This window comes from Eubalaena glacialis, chromosome 7 (assembly GCF_028564815.1).
Source record: "Eubalaena glacialis isolate mEubGla1 chromosome 7, mEubGla1.1.hap2.+ XY, whole genome shotgun sequence".
Classification (NCBI taxonomy): Eukaryota; Metazoa; Chordata; class Mammalia; order Artiodactyla; family Balaenidae; genus Eubalaena; species Eubalaena glacialis.
The window spans coordinates 89,546,968-89,557,306 of NC_083722.1; the positions used below are offsets into that span (position 1 = coordinate 89,546,968).

At 42.3% G+C, this 10,339-nt stretch overlaps 1 non-coding gene across 1 annotated transcript; it reads right to left on the reverse strand.

The window, feature by feature from the left end:
* Nucleotides 1-7,277: 7,277 nt before the first annotated feature.
* Nucleotides 7,278-7,384, reverse strand: LOC133095861 (U6 spliceosomal RNA). The gene has a single exon (XR_009701717.1). It is a non-coding gene; the product is annotated as a U6 spliceosomal RNA (small nuclear RNA).
* Nucleotides 7,385-10,339: the final 2,955 nt, after the last annotated feature.

Genomic DNA, 10,339 nt, shown 5'->3' on the forward strand with positions numbered 1-10,339 from the left:
ACGGCCATACCCTCGTCTCCCTGAACCCACTACCTTTTGGACAAATCATACAAATGAATTTATCCTCTTCCCTAGTTTTTGCTGTGTACCGTCTTGTCCTCTTGCCAGAATATAAACTCATTGAGAGCAATTTTTCACGTCTGACTTGTTCTGTACCTGCCACACTGCTTGATAAATACTTGAATATAAGCAGGGAGAAATACAATCAGTTTAAATGTATTCTTTGAAAAGCAGCAGAGTCTACACGGTGACGCAAAACATGTTAAGTCCGTGCAGAATAATCACTAGTCCTATTTTACAAAATAACATTGCATTCAAACAGTGCGAGTACAAAGCGTGTTTAGGCTGTACAGCTCCAAACAGGTTAGAGAGAGAAATAATGAGGTCATTCTCCTGCCCACAGCAACTACACAATTTGGCACACGCTGGAGACGGGCGGGATAAACATTTCTTAACGCAGATCTTAAAAGGGCCTGTAATCCTCAACTCACCTCCCCTTTAACAAAGTTGTTCTGTTTTGACATTAGGCTAGATCAAAACGTCACATCAATTTAGCAGCTGAACTTTGGCTATGGTAGCGATGGGCGTTAGGGACAGGCTCTAGAAACCACACTGAATTTTAAAACTCTCCTTAGACAAGGTTTTATATTTTCATTCTAACGCATGACTCTCCAGCTACAGAATTTTCAGCTAACTTGGAAGAGTGATGTTGAGAAAGGAGACTGAACACCTGGTGGGTGGTAGGATGATGGGCCACATGGTGACTTCACTCTGATTCACTTGAATCCGGGTCTGATCCATTTTGACTTCTTTACTAATAGCTGCAGGAGAGAGAAGTTCCACTTTATGTGACAGTGACAAGCAGGGCGGTGCTTCTCAAACTTTAATGTGTACACGAATCACACAGGGATACAGTTAAAATGTAGATTCTGACTCAGCAAGTCTCAGGGAACCTGTGACTCTGCATTTCTAACATCTGAGCTCATGCCGATTCTCCTGGTCCAAGGACCACATTTTGAGCAGCAAGTAGGTAGAGGATGGTGGGCTAGTTAACGAATGGCTGCATAGACCAACCAGCCTGGGTGTGACAGTGATGCATGTGCACTGTTCCAAAGGCAACGGAAACCAGGACCTTCTAGAAATGAAGACCAGAGAAGGAATTCAGTCAACTTTATAAGACTCCTGCTCAGTGTCTCTTGTCAGAAACATCAGATTCACCATGGAATTCACCACTGAATTCACCATTCACCATTCACCATTCACCAAGGAAAGGATACACTTTCCTTTCTAAATCTGCAAAGCAATAACTCCTGAAAAGTTGCTAGTTAAAAGGATGGAAAATGAGTGTGATTAGAGGTAGTCATAGGTTCTAGAGACAGCCTGGGTCTGACTCGCAGCTCTGGCACTCACTCATTAGCTGTGACTTTTGGGAAAGTCACCTTCTCTCGCTAAGCCTCAGTTTCCACAATTGGAAAGTAGGAACAATACTCACAGGGCTGTTGTAAGGATCAAAGAAAGAACACATGTGGAGCACTTCATTCTATGCATGGCCCATACTAGTCGATACACTGTAGCTTTTATTTTTTTATTAGGAAATTAATCAGCCAAGAATGATGGAGAACTTGCTCAGTGAACACCTTTGAGGTGTTCCTAGGGAAAAGAAAAAGGAAAAGAAGAGGAGGAAAAGGACAAGGAGACGCAATCACAGTTCTTAAGAAAATTCCAAAATATACCTGGAGAGGCAAATGCATACACATGTGGAATGATTTAATATTTCCACAGTTACACGCCAAGAAGCATTGCAAGTAGAATTACATAGAACACACAAACCATTCGGAGAAAGCGCATGTTTAAAATGATATCACTGGAGACAGGAAAACTGGAGGAGTCCCTAGACAAAGTCAGGGCTGTATAAACTTTTGAAAAATGTTTCACATATTTAGCAGGATATTGACATGAGCTGCTATCATATGGAAACTATTCTTTTTAGAAACACCTGGCAAGAATAATTTGGAGGACTGATTTTTTTTTTTTTTCACACAGATTGAACACACAACAAAATACAAGGTGTGTCTGAGACGCAAGCCCGATCAGAGATTAGATCACTAAAGATAAATGATGGTAACTGCCATATTATTTCTGATTATGGTCTGAATGGGCCTGTTGGGTCATGAGCCACCATTTGCAAAGAACCCAAAGAAATTCTTGTAAAGCTCACAATAGTCTGAAGACTCTGTTTTGATATTTTTCTCTTAAAGGCAACTCTACAAAAGAAAAATAAGAGAAGCTCATTATTTTCATAGAATTCCTCCATTATTTATTTTGTGATTTAATGTGACCATTTTCCTGGTCACACAGGCCAGCCTGCTTCCTGTAACAATGAGGCAGACTCAGGCTCTTGAGGAAGATAGAAATAGGAGTCTTCAGGGAAGGAGTGCTGTAGACTGATTACTCTAATGGCTGTGCCTGAGTCTGTAGATATACATGATCATTCTTCCCCGGAGAAAACAGCATGAGAAGAATCACACTTCTAGATGACTCTCAATTTGATTCCATCTACTAGATGGGACCATTCGATGCTACTTCAGTTAAGGTTTTCAGGATTAGTGGTTTAGAGCCATTGTTTCAGTTTTATTAAGGAAAATGTTAAATTTCATCTTAACAATACTTTCACTACCTCTTCCTTCTCTTTCTGTTGAAGGTCCTATCCTTAGCTTCTCTCTTTTCCCTCTTCATTTGGCAACTGCCTAGAGCTTCACCTGGATATTCAACAGGCACCGCCAACTTAGCGAAGCTCAACCCACATGGATTGACTGAGAGTCTACTGGGTGGTGAACTGGCTCAGATGACTTTGAGGTCCCTGCCCTCAAATAGCTGATTTTTAAAAAAGCAGATAAAAAATAGGTCATTTCAAAACAATATGGTAGCTACTAGGTTAGAGTTACACCCAGGAAGCCATGGGCAGCATGGAGGAGGGCATCTGTCTTTAAAAGGATGAAATTTAGTGGAGGAGATGGTATCTGAACTTAGTCCTGAACAAGGAAGAGTTATAACTGCAACAACTTTTATAGCTCTTACCCTATGCACCTTAGCTTCCTCATGTGTACAAAGATGATGATAATAATCATCTACCTTTAGGTCGTGGTAGGGATATATAAGTTAATATATGCATATAAATAATTTGACCAATACCCAGCATATAGTTTAAATAACTGACTGAGTCATACAGTGAGCGAGTGGTGGAGCTGGGGGTTGAATCAGGTGGTGGGGCTCCTGAACCCATGCTCTGAATCACAATGCTATCCTGTAACGTTGGGGAGAGATAAGGAACCATATGGCAGGCAGAGGGAAGAGTATGGCTAAGGCATGGTTGTGTGAAATAGCACAGATAGAGCTGGAGACACAGAGTCCCAACTTACTAGAGTGTGAAGTTCAAGGCGGAGGGTGTCAGGGAGGAGGCTGGAGCATTAGGAGGGACTGAGACACAGAGGGACTCATACCCACGCTAAGGAGGTTGACCTACATCATGTGGGCAATGGGTTCCAAGCGGAGGGTGCAGGAGGGGTGTGTGTTGGTGCAGGGATAGGCAGATGTCCAGTTTTGAGGGATCACTCTTGCAGGGGTAAGAAGGATGAGGCTGTGGGCAGAGAAGCCCAAAATAGCATGACCTGTTAGACTGCAATTGCATCCGACTAAACAGGAGATAAAGACACTGCACTGGAGCAGCGGAAGTGAGATGGAGAACAGGGGCCGGCTTTAACAAATATGGAGGCTGACTGGCAGGGCTTCCTGGCTGTGGAAGCAGCCTTGGAGATGGCCCCTGATGATGCCTGCCTCCTGATATTCATGATCTTGCGTAGCTTCCTCTCACATTGTGCCAGGGGTGGTCAGGATGACCAACAGCACATGGTAGAAGTGATGATAGATCACTCCCAAGATTAGGTTACAAGAGACCGTGCTTTCCATCTCGAGCTCTATCTCTCGGATCACTTGCTGCGGGGAAAACCAGCTGCCATGTTGGGAGCTGCCCTAAGGAGACGCCCACGTGGCAGGAGACTAAAGCCTCCAGCCAACAGCCAGCAAGAAACTGAGGCCTGCCAACAACATGCGGGAGCTGGGAAGTGGGTTCTCCAGTTCTAGTTGAGCCTTGAGATGCCTGCACCCCTGGCAACAGCTTGACTGCTGCCTCCTGAAAGATCCTGAGTCAGAACTACTGTGCTAAGTCTTGACTGGATGCCTGACCATCAGAAATTGTGTGATATGATAAATGGTGGTTATTTTATGCTGCTTAAACTTGGGGGTAATTTGTTAGGCAGCCGTAGCTAACTGGTACAATAACTTAAGGAATGGTAGAAAGTGGGAGACATCTGTGATGGCATCAGGCTTGGGTAGGTGAGTGGATAGTAATATCAATAACTGAACCAGGCTCAGAGCCTCACAGTCTCCCTCCTCCGATGGGCCTGACTTCCCCATCCTATTAAAGGTACCACTATTCCCCCACTGACCCAGGCTCATAACTGCAGAGCCAGCAGTGTCTGTTACATAAGTGATATCAAGGTCTGAAGATACCATCGTCCAACGATTTCGACTTCCGTCTCTCCCACTGTCCACCACTCCAACTGGACTTCACTTCTTCATTACTTTTCACCACATCTTAGTTGTAAAACTGCAAAAGCTTCTTAACTGAATCTCCTTGCCCTGGGTTTCTCCTTGCTTTGTACTGATAAGAGTTGATCTTCCTAAAGTACCATCTATCACTGCCTTATCAAATAAAATCTAAGTTCTGTAAGCCTGTGTTCAAATCTCTCCATTTTTCCCCTAATCTCTCAGCTCAGCCTTCTCCCGTCATCGTCCCACCGTTTGCCCTGCATCTTACTCAAACTGAAAAAATGGACAAAAGCTTTGCTCCTATTGTTTCTACCTCTTGCAATGCTCTTTCCTCCTCCTGTTTAATCTTTTAGTTCTGTCATAGCCCACTTTGAAATTCACCTCTTTCATGAACACTTTTGTGTCTCAATACCTAAATATGACTGAACTTTCCTTTGAGGTCCTCATGCGACTTTTGTTATCTCTTTGGGGGCACTTGTATCACCTGTATATGTGTGTTCTTCCCTTTTCTCTCTTACTAGATTTCAAAATCTTCAACGTTGGGGTTACTTCTTATTCATCTTTGCCTGGCATGTGGAAGAGTGCTTAATAAATGTTTGATGAGAGAATGAATTTACTTTCATGGCTGAGCCTCCCTAAGTTTACCCAAAAACTGAGGCAACTTACCACGATTTGCTGTGCTGTTTCTTACCCTCTCTTTGGTCAAAAACTTATCATCCAACTACATAAATAAACTACATGAATAATCAAACGAATGCAATTCACTGTATTTCCCTAAACTCAGTGTCACAGCGTTTTACATCAAATAGAAAAAAATAAAACCAATTTAATAGGTTTTTTATAGGTCTAAAAAAATCAGATCTATTGATACACATGGGTAATGTAGTTTTTCGTGACTCACAGCTGCCATTTATAGACTGTTTCCCATGTCCCTGGCCTCTGTGGCTGCTGCACAATTCTCATAAATCCTACATTTAATTCCCATATGAATCCTAAGGTACAGGGACTACCATCATTTCCATTTCATGGATGGAGAACTTGAAGCTGAGAGGAATTGAGTAACTCACCTAAAGTTGCACAGCTGGGAAGAGGTGGAGCTGGGATTGGAACTAAGGATCTATGCTCTTAAAGGCTACCCTCTGTACTTTGATTTCTGTAGAGCAGCGACTTGCTTTGTACACGTTTTGGGGGCAGGGTTGCATGCTTTTACTTTTCACGAGCATTTGCTCTAGTCAGAGACAGGACCCACAAAAGAAGAGGTGGGTTTCTATCTTCCTGGGCTTGTGCGGTATGTAGGAATGCTCTTCCCGACATCTCTGGTATGTCTCTATGTGTCCACCTTGGTGTGCTTTCCCCAACACAAACTCTCTCCTTCATTTTACTTCTGTCTCTCTCCCAACCTTTCCCAGAGAACAACGTAGTATATCACAAGCCTGGAGCAAGAGTGCATCTAGAAAGACCCAATGTGGGGACACTTGGAGTCATCTTGTTTTCCTCTCTCTCCAGTAAGAGGTCTGAGGGTCAGTGCGGTGGAGGAGAGAGAGTGAGCAGGGTTCTGGCCCCTGTCTGGCTTTGTCTGGGCAAGCAGAGGCTGGTCTGGCTAGCACAGCAGCAAACAGCCTTGATCGTTCCTCTCCGTGTTGGCTACTAAGCCCCTTTTCTGTTTATCCCCTCAGGAGCCCAGGCTCTAGGCATGGGCTCTAGGCCGTGGGGCTTGGGGAGAGGAAAAGCAGATGTTCCCGGAACTGTCACTGCCACGGGCACCGGCCATGTTTGTGTTGGTGTTACTGATATGGCCCCGAGATGGCACGAGCTTCAGGCTGCCAAGGACAGCCCCCTGGCTCTAGTTACTGAAGCTGTCACCAACACTTTACACTTCCCCGCAGGCTGCCAGCTCGGGAGAGTTCAAATCGCTGGAAAGAAGCGCCTCCTTCCTCCCAGCGGTGCTGAAGCAAGAGAGCTATTTGCAGTGTCTGGGAATCTATCCCAATTCTCACCGTTTTATGGTCCCAACTTTACCCTGTGATGACTGTGCAGGTCTCTTCTGCAGGAGGGAAGTGGAAGAGAAGAGGGCTGGGGTTGCTTCTTTGGCAAATAATTGATGAGGGAGAAGCAATGGCAAGTGTTGATAGTTCTGGAGTGAGCCTGGAAGCCAATCACTTGGTACCTTATTATATACTGACTTGTTTGTTTATTGGCCACCTATGCCAATAGAATGTTAAGCTCCACGAGGGCAGGGATTCTGTCTAGTTTGTTCATCACTATAGCCCCAAATCATAGCACAGTGACACTCCTGAATGAATATGTGTTGAGTAGATGAATGATTCTCTCCTTATTGAAGAATTTTTAATTGAATTTAATTTAATTTTTTATGTAAAAAGGGTTTTTTATTTGCAGGGGAGTGGGACTCCTGTATCAGTTTCTGCTGTACAGCAAAGTGAATCAGCCAAACGTATACGTATATCCCCTCTTTTTTGGATTTCCTTCCCATTTAGATCACCACAGAGCACAGAGTAGAGTTCCCTGTGCTACACAGTAGGTTCTCATTTAAAGTAGATTCTCAATCCCAATCTCCCAATTCATCGCACGCCCCCACCCCCCACGCCTTGGTATCCATACGTTTGTTCTCTATGTCTGTGACTCTATTTCTACTTTGCAAATAAGATCATAAAAATTAGGAATGCTTCATGAATTTGCATGTCATCCTTGCACAGGGGCCAGGCTAATCTTCTCTGTATTGTTCCAATTTTAATATATGTGCTGCTGAAGCGAGCACACTTATTAATGAATCTTTTTTTTTAATTGAAGTATATAAGTCAGACAAATATCAGATGTTATCACTTATATGTGGAATCTAAAAAAATGATACAAATGAACTTATTTACAAAAGAGAAATAGACTCACAGACATAGAAAACAAACTTATGGTTACCAAAGGGGAAAGGTGGAGGGGAGGGATAAATTCGGAGGTTGGGATTAACATATACACACTACTATATATAAAACAGATAATCAACAAGGATTATAGCTCAGGGAACTCTACCTAATACTCTGTAATAATCTATATGGGTAAAGAATCTGAAAAAGAGTGGATATATGTATAACAATTACTCTGCTGTACACCTGAAACTAACACAACATCTATACTCCAGTATAAAATAAAAATTTAAAAAACTGAAGTACAGTTGATTTACAATGTTTCAGGTATACAGCAAAGTGATTCAGTTATGTGTGTGTGTGTATATATTTCAGATTCTTTTCCATTACAGGTTATTACATGGTATTGAATATAGTTCACTGTGCTATACAGTAGGTTCTTGTTGTTTATTTTATATATAGTAGTGTGTATATGTAAATCCCAAATTCCTAATTTATCCCTCTCCCTCTTTTCCCTTTGGTAACTGTAACTTTGTTTTCTATGTCTGTGAGTCTTTTTCTGATGAATCTTATAAACTAAACATGTAACCAGAAAGCCCTTGACTCCAAATCTACCTGTAAAAGAACCAGAAGTATCGATCTGGCAAACACATTAAATCACTGACTCAATGATGCACCATAACTTTCCTCTTTCCTCCTTTCCTCCCTCCCTCCTTGCTCCTTCCTCCCTTTCTTCCTTCACTTGCTCACATTTTCATTCATCTAATATTCACTGAACACATGAGTAGCAAGTTACTCTGTAGTGTACATTGATAAACTCGCTTGTCTTTGTTCAACCAGTGCATCTGGGAAAAAAACCTCTCTACTGTGTGAAAGATGGAGGTTTATTGGTGCTTGGAGAATTTGTTGAAAAATGGGATTAAAACTAGAGATACGAGTTGAACTAGGCAGTTTATAGCCATGTCCTGAACATCTCCCAAGGGGAAAAAATGTCAGAAGGGAAGAGATAATCTTACTGTGATATTTTTATGGTAGGAATATTTCCTGGACTAAGTCACAGATTCGAAACACCCAACACAAATCCATTGTACTCAAAAGACAAACTAAATTCTTCTTGAACAATAAGAATATGAGGTCAGCCGGTAAAATAAGTAGTTTAGGGTCTGGGGTGACCAAAATAGAGACTATTGGTCCAAAGAAGGAGTCAGCAAACTATGGCCCATTGACTAAGTCTGGCTCATAACCTGTTTTTACAAATACATTTCATTGGAAGGCAGTCATGCTTGTTTGTTTATGAATTCTCTCTGGTAGCATTCATGACAGCAGAGTTGAATAGTTTTGATAGTGACCGTATGGCCTGCAAAGCTGAGGACGTTTACCCTCTGGCTCTTCACAGAAAAAGTTTGCTGATCGCTGGTCTAAGGGAAAGATGTTCTGATGCCAAATGAGAGCCTTTAAAAGAAAACACTCCTCACATTAAGCTGGGTTCATGGATGTTTATACACCTGCTTTCCCTATCAATGAAAAGTAGCCAACAGTTCATACCATGACGTCATCAACCCCCAAGACGTTACTGCTCACTGTAACTCTTTCTTCTGTATGGCCACTAAGTTAATGATCTGAGATAATTTTCCATAAACTAAATTGTTGACCGATCAAAGTATTCTCCCTCCAGGCTTCCTACTGCACTGCCCTTCTACTCTCTCAGGCCAGAGCTGTATAACACAATCTCAACTGCCTCAAGTTTATCCTGAGGTTTTGACTTGGCATCCAGCAGCCTTATAACTGAAGATTTCTTCACCTGTGCTTATTCTGCGGTTACAGGTCTCAGAATGCCCATAAACTTGACAAAACTTGTCCCTTCTATGCCTTCGCATTTCGCATGCGGATTGTTTATGATTTGGAGTTACATAATTCTTGGTTTCCCAATAAAGGAATCAGCAGGTGGTGTGCCTTTTTTGTTTTTAAAGTTACCTCCCTGTGTAAAAATGTGGAGCCAGGTGTCTCTCACTGAGTTCATCAGACCCAAGCGTCCAGACCTCCTAGGCCTTCCTTAAAACCCAGCCCTGACTTCTAAAAATTTTAAATAAATATTTTCAAAGAAGGGCTGAAGCTTTTGGCCATCCTCTCTCCTCTTACTGAAATGCAGAAACTGAAAAATGGGATCCTCCTTCACTATTTTGGCAACACGGCCTTGCTGGAAAGATAATAACTTAAATAGCAGTTTCCAGATGCTCATTTAATATAATCCTCACAATCTAATAGAGTTCTTTTCACCCTTCTACAAATGAGAAAATGGACACTCAGAGAGTTCCAATAACTTACCCAAGGACACACAGCTATTGAGATGCACAGGCAGGATTCAAACCCATGCTCTTTCCACTCTGCTGTTCTTCCCAACAAAAGCACGGGAACGAGGACCACAGAGTTCTCAGTGATCAAGAGCTAGAGAAATAGTTGATATCCTGTGGTCAGAAGTTTAGAGAATCCTATTGTAAGTCAAAGTTGGTTTACATAATCCTAACCAGTGTGCAATGAACAATTATTTTGTTTGTCATTTCCAATGGAAAGGGAGTTGGTGGGCATTTGGAAGGTGGTGGGAGAAAAGGGAGGAAAGAGTGAATTAAATTTCATTTTCATTGGAGAACCACGTACAGGAAGAAGCCAAATGTGGATGACAAGGTGAGGTGTGGTCAAAGTTAGCTTTAAGAACACAAACATTCTCTAAGTTACGGAGAGTTTGTTACAAAGTAATGGATCTCACCCAAAAGTGAGTGCTAACTGCTCTATAATATAAAGCCTCCTGCCCTTTGACCCCCTTGCCTTTCCCCTTTTCGTCTCCTTGCTTCTCCCAT